This window comes from Nycticebus coucang, chromosome 7 (assembly GCF_027406575.1).
Source record: "Nycticebus coucang isolate mNycCou1 chromosome 7, mNycCou1.pri, whole genome shotgun sequence".
In the NCBI taxonomy this organism is placed as follows: domain Eukaryota; kingdom Metazoa; phylum Chordata; class Mammalia; order Primates; family Lorisidae; genus Nycticebus; species Nycticebus coucang.
The window spans coordinates 67,784,279-67,796,996 of NC_069786.1; the positions used below are offsets into that span (position 1 = coordinate 67,784,279).

Below are 12,718 nucleotides of genomic sequence, written 5' to 3' on the forward strand. Positions count from 1 at the left end.
TTCAGGAGATGTAGGGAGTAGAATGTTTTTATCCTCTCATCAATTTCTGGGCACTTTAGTTGATTCCACATATTTGCAATTGTGAATTGTGCTTTGATAAACATTTGGGTGCAGGTGTCTTTTTGATGTAATGATTTCTTTTCCTTTGAGTAGATAGATACCCAGTAGCAAAATTTCTGGATCTAATGGTAAGTCTACTTTTAGTTCTTTGAGGAATCTCTATACTGTTTTCCATAGAGGTTGTGCTAATTTACATTCCTACCAATAGCGCACAAGTGTTCCCTTTTTACCACATCTATATCCACACCAACATCTCTTATTTTTTGACCATTATTTTTTGGTCATTATTAATAATGACCATTCTGACAAGGGCAAGGCAATCTTTAATTGTGTTTTTAATTTGGATTTTCCTGATGATTAGTGATGTTGAACATTTTTTCATATGCTTGCTAGTCATTTGCATATGTTCTTTTGAAAAAAATCTGTTCATGTCTTTTTCCCACTTTTTGATGGGATTATATTTTTTCTTGCTGATTTGAGTTCTTTGTGTATTCTGGATATTAGTCCTTTGTGGAATATGTAGTTTGTGAAAATATTTTCTCCCATTCTGTTAGCTGTCTATTCTATTGATTAATTTCTTTCTTTAGTTTAAGTCCCACTTATTTTTGTTGTTGCTATATTTGCTCTGGGGGTCTTATTCATAAATTCTTTACCTAGGCAAATGTCCAGAAGAGTTTTTCCTATATTTTCAGGTTTCAGGTTTTACATTTAAGTCATCAATTCATCTTGAGTTAATTTTTGTATGTGGAGACTTACTGAATAGGTTTTTTAGTTTCATTCTTCTACACATGCCTCTCTAATTTTCCTTACATTATTTATTGAATAGGGTGTCCTTTCCTTAGTGTACGTTTTTGTCTTCTTGGTTGAAAATTGGTTGGTTGTAGCTATATGGTTTTATTTCTGGGTTCTCTATTCTGTTCCATTGATCTATGTGTCTGCCTTTCTACAGGTACCATGCTGCTTTGGCTACTGTAGCCTTGTAGTATAATTTGAAGTCTGGTAATATGATACCTCCAGATTTGTTCTTTTTGCTAAAGATTACTTTGGCTATTTGGGCTCTTTTTTGGTATCATATGAAGTTTAGGATTGTTTTTTTCTAGATCTGGGGAAAGTGATATTGGTATTTTGATGGAAATTACATTGAAATTGTAAATCACTTTGGGCAGTGTGGACATTTTAATAATGTTGATCCTTCTAATCCATGAGCCTGGGGTGTTTTTCCATTTGTTTGGATTGTCTAAGATTTTTTTCATCAGTATTTTGTAGTTTTCCTTCTAGAGATCTTTTACCTCCTTGGTTAAGTATATTCCTAGGTATTTTCTTGACAGCTATTATAAATAGTATTAAGATCTTAGCTTGACTATTATTTGTATAAGAAATGCTGGGCTAGGGCGGCGCCTGTGGCTCAGTCGGTAGGGTGCCGGCCCCATATACCGAGGGTGGCGGGTTCAAGCCCAGCCCCGGCCAGACTGCAACCAAAAAATAGCCGGGCGTTGTGGTGGGCGCCTGTAGTCCCAGCTACTCGGGAGGCTGAGGCAAGAGAATCGCCTAAGCCCAGGAGTTGGAGGTTGCTGTGAGCTGTGTGAGGCCACGGCACTCTACCGAGGGCCATAGGATGAGACTCTGTCTCTACAAAAAAAAAAAAAAAGAAATGCTGGGCTGCGCCTGACACTCAGTGGGTAAGGCGCTGGCCCCATATCCAAGGGTATACGAAATCCAGCCCCAGCCAAACTGCAACAACAACAACAAGAAAAGCTGGGCATTGTGCTGGGCATACATAGTCCCAGCTGCTTGGGAGGCTGAGGCAAGAGAATCACCTAAGTCCAGGAGTTGGAGGTTGCAGTGAGCTGTGACTCCCCGGCACTCTACCGAGGGCAATAAAGTGAGACTTTTGTCTCTAAAAAAATTAAAAATTAAAACAAAAAGAAATGCTACCAATTTATGTACATTAATTTTGTAACCTGGGAATTTACTGAATTTATTTATCAGTTTTAGGATTCTTTTGGAGGAGTCTTTAGGGTTTTCTAGAGATAAAATCATATTATCAGCATATAGAGCTAGTTTGGCTTTCTCTTTTCCAATTTAGATTTCTTTTTTTTTTTCTTTTTGCACTGGTCTCCAAATATTTTTTTTTATTTTTACATATACATGTGTTTATTAGGTTTCCATTTTTTTGCCTTCATAAAATTAAAAAGGCTTAAATTTTAATAACAATAACAATGTTAAAAATAAGGACTAGAAACAAAAACCTCATAAAGAACGAATAAACATAAATACATTCAGAAAAGAAATTAGACAATTGCTACATCGAAATATTAAGCAATAATAATAATAATAATGCAAAGAAAGTAACATTCACATTGTCAAATAAGAGTATGTATATCGGCTCAGTGCCTGTGGCTCAAGCGGCTAAAGCGCCAGCCACATACACCCGAGCTGGCGGGTTTGAATCCAGCCTGGGGCCTGCCAAACAACAATGACGGCTGTAACCAAAAAAAAATAGCCGGGCGTTGTGGCAGGCACCTGTAGTCCCAGCTACTTGGGAGACTGAGGCAAGAGAATCACTTAAGCCCAGGAGTTGGAGGTTTCTGTGAGCTAAGATGCCATGGCACTCTACCCAGGGTGACAGCTTGAAGCTCTGTCTCAAAAAAAAGAGTATGTCTATCATAGAATGCTTTGACTCTGAGGTGCAGTATGGAGTCATCAGTTAACTTCTTCTTATTATTTTTTTTAAGTCTCAAAAAATAGACAACTAATGTTTATAAATAAAAGTAAAAGATAATTTCAAAAAACAGATCATGCCAAGTCTTATAGACAATAGAAAAAGAAGAAATGCTTCAAAATTATTCTACTTGGTCTGGGTACACCTGATATTAAAATTAAAGAAAATATATTATTATTATTATAAAGGGGAAATTACAAACACATGTCATTTATAAATGCAGATGCAATATCCTAAACAACATATTAACAAGTTGAATTAAAAGTTAATGTTTAAATAATGTACTTTGGTCAAAATTAAATCCAATTTATGTGAGAATTAGTCACTATTCGAATTCACAGGGAACAATCCTTCAATCATTTCTGATTGAAGTTACTAGACATTTTACTTTTTTATTTCTAGTTAGTCTAGCCAAAGGTTTGTCTATTTTATTTATTTTTTCAAAAAACCAACTCCTTGTTTCATTAATTTTCTGAATGATTTTTTTGTTTTCAATTTCTTAATCTCTGATTTAATTTTGGATATTTCTTTTCTTCTGTTGGGTTTAGACTTAGATTGTTCTTCTTTTTCCAATTCCATCAGATGGCTTGTGAGTTTGTTGATGTGCTTTCTTTCTGTTTTTCAAATGAGAAAAGAGATAAATCTAAAGAGATAAATTTTCCTCTCAGGACTGCTTTTGCTGTATCTCATAGGTTTTGGTTGCAGTTTGGCTGGGGCCGGGTTTGAACCCGTCACCCTCGGTATATGGGGCCGGCGCCTTACTGACTGAGCCACAGGCGCCACCCCATCCCATAGGTTTTGATAACTTGTATCTTCATTGTTGTTATATTCAATGAAGTTAATGATTTCCTTTTTTATTTCTTCCCACACCCAACTGTCATTCAGTATAAGGTTGTTTAACTTCCATGCCTTTGTGTGAGGTTGAGTAATTTTGTTGGAGTTGAGTTCCACTTTTAGTGCCTTGTGGTCTGAGAAGATGCAAGGTAGAATTTCAATTCTTTTGATTCTGTTGAGGTTAGTTTTGTGTCCTGGGATATGATCAATTTTGAAGAAAGTTCCATGGGACGATGAGAAGAATGTATATTCTTTATCTTTGGGATGGAGTGTTCTATATACATCTATTGAGCACAGTTGTTCTAGGGTCTCATTTACATCTCTAACATCTTTGTTTAATTTCTGTTTAGAGGATCTGTCCAGCTCTGAGAGAGGGGTGTTGAAGTCCCCTGTTATTGTGGTGTTATAGGATATCATATTGCTCAAACTAAGCAAGGTCTGTTTCAAGAATCTGGACTCATTTAAATTGGGTGCATAAATATTTAGAACTGAAATGTCTTCTTGTTGTATTTTTCCATTGACCAATATGAAGTGACCATCATTGTCTTTTTTCACTTTAGTTGCTTTAAAGCTACATGTATCTGAAAACAAGATTGCAACCCCTCTTTTCTTCTGAATTCTGTTTGCCTGAAAAATTGACTTCCAACCTTTAACCCTGAGTTTTAATTTGTCCTTTGATGTGAGGTGTGTTTCCTGCAGTCAGCAAATAGATGGCTTGTGTTCTTTAATCCAATAAGCCAATCTATGCCTCTTCAGTGGGGAATGCAAACCATTAACATTTATGGAGGTAATTGATAAGTGTAGTAGCATTCTATTCAACTTATTTTGTAAAAGTCCATTGCTTAGTTTTGTCTTTTGCATCATCATGGAAACTAGGTTCTGTCCTTTAATTTCTGGGTGTTTACTTTGTTGAAGGTCCATTGTGATGGTCAGTGTGTAGAACAGGTTGAAATATTTCTGGTAAAACTGGTCTTGTTGTGGCAAATTTCCTCAATGTTTGCATATCAATAAAAGATTTGATTTCTCTGTCAATTTTAAAGCTTAGCTTAGCAGGATATAGAATTCTGGGCTGGAAGTTGTTCTGTTTAAGTAAATTAAAGACAGATGACCATTGTCTTCTGGCTTGAAAAGTTTCATTAGAGAAGTCTGCGGTCACCCTCATGGATTTGTCCCTGTAGGTCACTTGGCGCTTACTCCTGGCAGCTTGCAAAATCTTTACTTTTGTCTTGATTTTAGATAGATTCACCACAATGTGCCTTGGTGAAGCTATATTTGAATTGAGGCAAGAGGGGACTGATATCCTTCTGAAAGGAGTATGTCAGAATCTTTAGTGATATTTGGGAAATCTTCATTTATAATATTCTCTAGAATGGCTTCCATTCCTCCAGGGCATTCTTCTTCCCCTTCTGGGATACTTATAACTCGCATGTTTGCATGCTTCATAGAGTCCCATAATTCCGTCAGTGAACATTCTGCTTTCTCTCTTCTTTTCTGCCTCTTTAACTATCTGAGTTATTTCAAGAGCTTTATCCTCTACCTCTGAGATTCTTTCTTCTGCATGATCTAATCTGTTGTTTGTACTTTCTATTGCATCCTTAAGTTCCCTAATTGACTGCTTCGGTTCCTTCAGCTCTGCTATGTCCTTTCTATATTCTTCGTATTGTTCATCTCTTATTTGATTCTGTTTTTGGATTTTCTTTTGGGTATTTTCCACTTTCTCAGCAATTTCCTTCATTGTTTTCATCATCTGTATTTTAAATTCCCCTTCTGTCATTTCTAACATTTCTTTATAAGAGGAGTCCTCTGCTGTAGCTACCTCGCAATCCCTAGAAGGGGTTACTCTGGACTGGTATTTCATGTTACCAGGATTTTTCTGCTGATTCTTCTTCATGAGTGCTTTCTTGTATCTGTTTTCTTACCCTAATTATCCTTTCACTTCTTGCTCTTTAAAGTTTTTGGGTTTTTTTTTTTGCAGTTTTTGGCCAGGGCTGGGTTTGATCCTGCCACCTCCGGCATATGGGACTGGTGCCTTACTCCATTGAGCCACAGGCACCACCCTGCTCTTTAAAGTTTTAATGAGTTCTTTTGGTATGGGACCAGAGGATGAGAAAATTGAAAAAGAAGAAGGGAAAAAAGATTTAAAGAAGAAAGAAAAAAGAGAAAGAAGAGAGGGTGAATAAAAGGAAAAAATGACAAAAAGAAGAAAGGCACCAAAAGAAAGAAACAGGGGTAATATAGGTGTATAGTAGGGTACTATGACCCAACCTTGAAGACCCCCAACCTCTGGGGGTGCTGGGTTGGCCGATTCCCTGCCAGCCAGATCAGACACAGTACCCACCTCCCACCAGGTAGAGAGGAAAGCCAAAAATACTATAAATCAAACCAAAACAAACAAGCAAGAACCCTTATGGGATAACATTGGGGGGAAGGGGGGGTGAAACAAATAATAGGGGCAGAAATACTGGCAAAAATGAAATTCTAATTGTTAAATAAGGCAAAAATGGAAAATTCTATTTAAACTAGAATGGTAAAAAAAGAAAAGAGAGAGAGAGAGAGGAAAAAAAGAAAGAAAGAAAAACAATGAAAAATGCCAAGGAAAAATGTTGAAATTAAAAAAAAAAAAAAAAGAACCAAACAGTATATATATCTTGCTGAATATTGTATGGGCAACAGGTGATCTTCTGAGGCATAGGATGTTAATTACAATGTTGATACAGCTCTTCGAGGTGCAGACTGGAGGCCTCTGCTGATCTCTCAGACCCTGCAGGCTTGGGAGCCCAAAAGTCTCCTCAGCCCACTTAAAAGACACTCCAAACTATGAACCTTGGCCAAGTAGAAGCTTTCCAAGGAAAGCACTTAACCCTGGGATCTCTCCTGGTGTGGCTGCCTACTGATCCAGTGTGCCAAGTCCAGACTCGCACTATGCCCCTGAGGGCCAAGACTGTTTATCTGCCACACTTGGATCTCCGCACTTCCCCAGCGTCTCAGTCCCCACCTTAGGGCAGCTCAGTCACTAGATTGCTCACCCAAGGTCTCCTGGCTGATCTCCGTGCTGCAACACACAGGGGCAGCTCTCCCACAGCAGCTGTGCGGGCAGCCCACAGCTAAACTATATTAGCTCCTTTCCGGCTCAGCAGCTCAGACCTGGGCCCCAGACCCATGTCATCTGCACACACCGGCCCAAGATCTCCCAATGCAGTTCAATTAAGTGCCCAAGTCCAAGAAAATCAAAACAACCCACAGGTAAGGCGTTTCCTGCTTATAGTCTCGCTGTTGCTATGGGTACAGCTGTGGGCAGCCTCTGACTGAACAAACACACCTACCAATTGCCAGTTTTCCACCAATTCTGTCCTCCTTGTGGGGTCCAGAAGTCTCTCACCAGCTGCTGTGTCACCAAAGGGAAGCCTCTGGGCAAAACCCACCGGCCAGAGATGCCTGGAGTCTTCTCTCGCCACTCTCACTGCACCTGGTTGTCCAGAAGCTGTTACTTGGCTGCCATCTTTTTTCAGGTGCTCCAATTTAGATTTATTTCTTTCTCATGCCTAATTGCTCTGGCTGGGACTTTCAGTATCATTAGTATATTGGATAGAAGTGATAACAGTGGACATCCTTGTCTTGTTCCAGTTCTTAGGGGTAAAGCCGTCAACTTTCCTCATTCGATATGTGGGTTTGTCATATATGGCTTCTATTATTTTGAGATTATGTTACTTCTATACCTGTTTGTTGAGAGTTTTACCATAAATTGCCAAATTTGATCAAATGTTTTCACTACATCTATTGAGATGATTGTATGGTTTTTGTTTTTAATTCTGTTTATGTGGTGAATCACATTTATTGATTTGCTTATGTTGAACCATCCTTGCATTCATAGGATGAAACCTACTTGACCACAGCAAATTATTTTTTTGATGTGCTGTTGTATTTGGTTTGCTAATATTTTGTTAAGGATTTTTGCATCTATGTTAATGAGGGATATTTGTCTGTAGAGTTTTTGTTGTGGCTTTTCCTGGTTTTGGTATGAGGGTGATAATGGTGTCATAGATGAGTTAGAAAGGATTCCCTCTTTCTTTCTTTCTTTTTTTTCTTTTCTTTTCTTTTTTTTTTTTTTTTTTTTGAGACAGAGCCTCAAGCTGTCGCCCTGGGTAGAGTGTTGTGGCATCATAGCTCACAGTAACCTCCAACTCCTGGGCTCAAGTGATTCTCCTGCCTCTGCCTCCCAAGTAGCTGGGATTACAGGTGCCTGCCACAACACCTGGCTATTTTTTGGTTGCAGCCGTCACTGTTGTTTGGTGGGCCCCAGGCTGGATTCGAACCTGCCAGCTCAGGTGTATATGGCTGGTGCTTGAGCCACAGGCGCTGAACCGATTCCCTCTTTCTTGATGTTATGGAACAGTTTCAGTTTTAGTTTTTGTTTGTACACTTGGTAGAATTTGGCGATGAATCTTTCTGGTCCTGGAAATGTTTTTGTTGTTGGGGGATTTTTTGTTGCTGTTTTAATCTTCCTACTTGTTATTGGTCTTTCAGAATTTCTATTTCTACCTGATTCAAGCTTGGGAGGTTGTGTTCCCCAAAATGTATTCATTTCCCTAGATTTGTATGCAGTTCATAGCAGTCTTGGGTGATATTTTGTATTTCTGTGGTAACAGTTGTAATGTCTCCCTTTTCATTTCTGAGTGAGCTTATTTCAATCCTTGGTCTTCTACTCTTGACTAATTTAGCTAGTGGTCTATAAATTCTGTTTATCTTTCCAAGAACAACTTTTCATTTCATTGATCCTTGGTATTGTTCTGTTGGTTTCAATTTTGTTTAGTTCTGTGCCAACCTTTGTTATCTCTTTTCTTCTGCTAGTTTTGGTTTGTTTTTATTTTTTTAGTTCCTTGAGGTGTGACATTAAGTTGTTAATTTATGATCTTTCTGTATTTTTGATGTAGGTATTTAGAGCTATGAAATTTCCCGTTAGCACTGCTTTGTTGTACCCCAGAGATTTTGAAAACCTGGTCATTCCTATTATTCAATTTGGAATTTTTTCCTTATTTCCATCTTAACTTTTTCATTGATCTAAAGATCATTCAGCAGCATTTTGTTTAATTTCTGTGTGTTTGTGTAGTTTTGAGACTTCCTCTTGGAATTTCTAGTTTTATTTCTCGTTTTATTCAACTGTGGTCTGAGAAGACACATGTTATGATTTTGATTTTGATTTTTAAAAATTTGTTGAGGCTTGTTTTATGACCTAATATATGACCTATCTTGGGAACTGTTCCATGTAGTGATAAGAATATATATTCTATAGTTTGAGGGTAGAATGTTTTATAAATTTCTGTTGGGTCTATTTATTCTGGAGTTCCATTTAAATCAGTGTTTGCTGATTTTCTGCCTTGATGATCTATCTAGTTCTGTTAGTGGAGTATTAAAGTCATCAGCTATTATGATGTTGCTGTTCATTTCTTTCCTTAAGTCTAGTAGTAGGAGCTCCTATGTTAGGTCCATACATATTTAGGATTGTTATATCTTCTTGTTCAGTTGATCTCTTCATCTTATATAATGACCTTTATCATTTTCTTTTTTGTTTTTTACTATTTTATCTGCTATAAGATATTTCCTGCTCACTTTTGATTTCCATTTGTGTGGAATATTTTTTTTAACCCCTTCTCCTTGAGTCTATGAGAATCTTCACTACTTAAAGGGTTTCTTGGAGATATCATATACTTAGGTTGTGTTTTTTTTTTTTTTTCTAGTTAAGCATCTAATTTATTTCTATGGAATTCTTTTCAGATAAACATGGACAAAGTAAACAGTACCGAACACTTGGGCCCTCACCTGGCAATAGCTTTTATTTACTAAGTGATCAGTGGCCTACTCCTCTTAAAGATGCAAGGCAGTCTTGACCATAACCTTGCACATCCTAGGTCCAGTTAAAGTTCACAGCCTTAGTCCCTAGTAATCCTGTCAATTTGGGGCCCTCTAAGTTATTGAATGTAAAGTACTTGTGACTCCTTGCCCACCATTACCACCCACTATTCAGATGCTCAGTACCTGAAGTCCACGTGAAGATCTGACATCAGTAGAAGGTGGACTATGAACAGGTGACTTATGTATTATTTAGGTTCCTTATGTTATACCCACCTACGTATAACATCTTCACAACCTCGTGTTTTAATATGCTCAAAGCTTAAGCCCCAGACCTAAATAAGCAGTTTGCTTGCATGGCAGTATTTGTAAATAGGTGATGACATTACCTTAGCGGAGAATTAAAATTCATTCATCCTCAGACCTTCCTGTCGAGCATGAGTGCTCCGCCATCCTACACTGTCTTTAACTAAACCTCCGTCTTTCACTGACCACTGAGGGATGACAGCTTGGGACTTAAGACACAACCTACCCAGTGCAACTCAGGGAAAGCGGAGGAATGTACGGGTGTACATGCCGGTCACTCACTGCGCAGAGGCTACAACACCCCCCCACACACACCCGGACATTTCATCCTTTGTGTTAACAATGCATCAACCATTAGGTTGTGTTTTTTGTCCACTCCACCAATCTAAATCTTTTAAGTTGGGCATTTAGACCATTTATGTTCAATGTTAATATTGATATGTGAGATATGCTACCAGTCATCATGTTGATTACTACCTACTTGTTTTGAATTCTCCCTTGTGTTACTATTTTGTAAAAGCCATGAGTTGTTACTTTTAGCTGTTTTCACACTGGTGGATATCAATTGTTCTGTACGATGTGTAGAACACTTTTAAGGATTTCTTGTAAGGCAGGCCTAATGATGTCAAATCCCCTGTTTGCTTGTCTGGAAAAGACTTTTTTTCTCTTTCATTTATGAAGCTGAGTTTTGTAGGATACAAAATTCTTGGCTGACAGTTATTGAGTTAAAGATAGGGCCCTGATTCTTTCTGGCCTGTAAGGTTCCCTCTGAGAAGAAACATTGCTGTTGGTCTGATAGATTTTCCTTTATAAATTACTTGATTATTTTGTCTTGCAGCTTGTAAGATTTTCTCCTTCATTTGTTTTTTTTTTTTTTTTTGAATTTCACTTTGTTGTCCTTGGTAGAGTGGCATGACATCACAGCTCACAGCAATCTCAAATTCTTGGGCTTGAATTCTCTTGCCTCATTTTCCCAAGTAGCTGTGACTACAGGCACCTGCCACAAGGCCAAGCTATGTTTAGAGACCAGGTCTTGCTCTGGTTCAGACTGGTCTCAAACTCGTGAGCTCAGGCAATCCACCTCCCTCGGCCTTCCAGAGTGCTAGGATTACAGGCATGAGCCACTGTGCCTGGCCTTTCCTCCTTCATTTTGACTTTGGCTAGTCTGATGACTATGTGCCTTGGAGATGTCCTATTTGCAATGATTCTTCAATGACTTTCTTTCTTTTTTTTGCAGTTTTTGGCCGGGGCCGGGCTTGAACCTGCCACCTCAGGTATATGGGGCCAGCACCCTACTCCTTGAGCCACAGGTGCTGCCCTCTTCAATGACTTTCTTGTAATTGGATGTCTAAGTCTCTAGCAAGACTAGGGAAGTTTTCCTCCATTATTCACTCAAGTAGGTTGCCATGCTCTTTGCTTTTTCTCCTTCCTCAGGAACACCTATAATTTTTATGTTCAGTCATCTTACATAGTCACATAATTTTTGAAAACTTTGTTTGTTCTTTTTTTCTTTATTTTTGACTGTGTTAATTCAAAAGCCTTGTCTTCATGCTCTAAATCCTTTCTTATTCTTAGACTAGACTGTCGTAAACATTTCCCACTGTATTTTGTACTTTCCTAAATGATCCTTTCATTTCCAAAAATTCTGTTATTTTTTTTAAAACCATCTATACCTTTGGTGAATTTTTCATTCACATTCTGAATTATTTTTCGTTTCTTTGTGTTGGTTTTCAGCTTTGCATTGATTCCATTGAGCTTGCTTGTGATCCATATTTTGAATTCCATATCTGATATTTCAAAAATTTCCCTTTACAGAGACTGCAGAAGCAAAGAGAAACAAACATATTTCACTCTGGGACCTTTTTACTCATTGGGATTCCAGAAACTCGGAGTGAAAGCCAACCACAGACTAGGTTCTACAGCGGCAGAGAAGAGTATCATGGGAGAAAAACCAGGAATAAAAATGGAGACGTTGACACTTCAAAGTAAAAGTAACCAAAGTCCTCAGAATATAAAGGAGAAAAAAGAAACCCGAGGACCAAAAAGGCTCTCAGGCCAGTTAGTTACATGTTGGAGACCATGGAGACCATGGAGGCATGATGTAACCATGACATCCAGACTTTCCTGGAAGAATGGGAATTCCTTGAACATGAAGTGCTCTTTAGGAGGAACAAGAAAAATCAGAAGCTGGCAAAAGCAATTGCCTAGCATCTCAAGGAGAGAAACATAAAGAAAAGCCGGCAACAGTGTCTCCAGATGATGATAAATTTACAAGATCTGTAGTGGACTATTCATGAAGGCAACCAGAAACCTAGGAGTGAACCCTTGCCATGTCCTATGGAGAGACCTTCTACTTTGGATATAATAGGGAGCACAATCATGTCTCAGGTCTTCCCTCTGCAGAAATAGCCAATCTTCCACCTCCCCAGTACCAGCTCTAGGCAGGTGGCATCCTTGTACCCCCTCCGGAGATGTTGTGGCCTCCCTAATCTGTGATCTTCATGCAGAATCCGAAGTTACCTGAATGGAACTCCTGGGCCATAAGCACACCAGAGTCAGCTCAATGCCCGTTTCCTACCTTTTCCATGGCAGTCCTCAGACTCCAGTGGCAATGGATGTGGATCCTGACTGTACACGAGAGACACAAATGTTGTCTTCTACATACTTATAACTCCTTCTCTTCCCCAAACCCAATGAAATGAAAATAAAATGTGATATTGAACAAGAAAAAAAAGTCCCCTTTGTTTGGATTCTGTTCCTGGAGAGCAAGTATGATCCTTTGAGGGTGTCAAAGAGTCTGTTCATAGTACCAGAGTTCTTATGTTGATTCCTTCTCATCTGGAACCTCTTCTCTCAGCTTAAACAGATAGCTCTGTGGCTCACCTGTTCTTTGCTTGAAATCTGTTGCTGTATATAAATAGAGAGAGATACACTGCCATTTGACTTGTA

At 38.5% G+C, this 12,718-nt stretch overlaps 1 long non-coding RNA gene across 1 annotated transcript; it reads left to right on the plus strand.

The window, feature by feature from the left end:
• Window positions 1-8,068: 8,068 nt before the first annotated feature.
• On the plus strand, window positions 8,069-12,483 carry LOC128590686 (uncharacterized). Its single transcript, XR_008381310.1, has 3 exons — window positions 8,069-9,326; window positions 10,128-11,165; window positions 11,585-12,483. It is a non-coding gene; the product is annotated as an uncharacterized LOC128590686 (long non-coding RNA).
• Window positions 12,484-12,718: the final 235 nt, after the last annotated feature.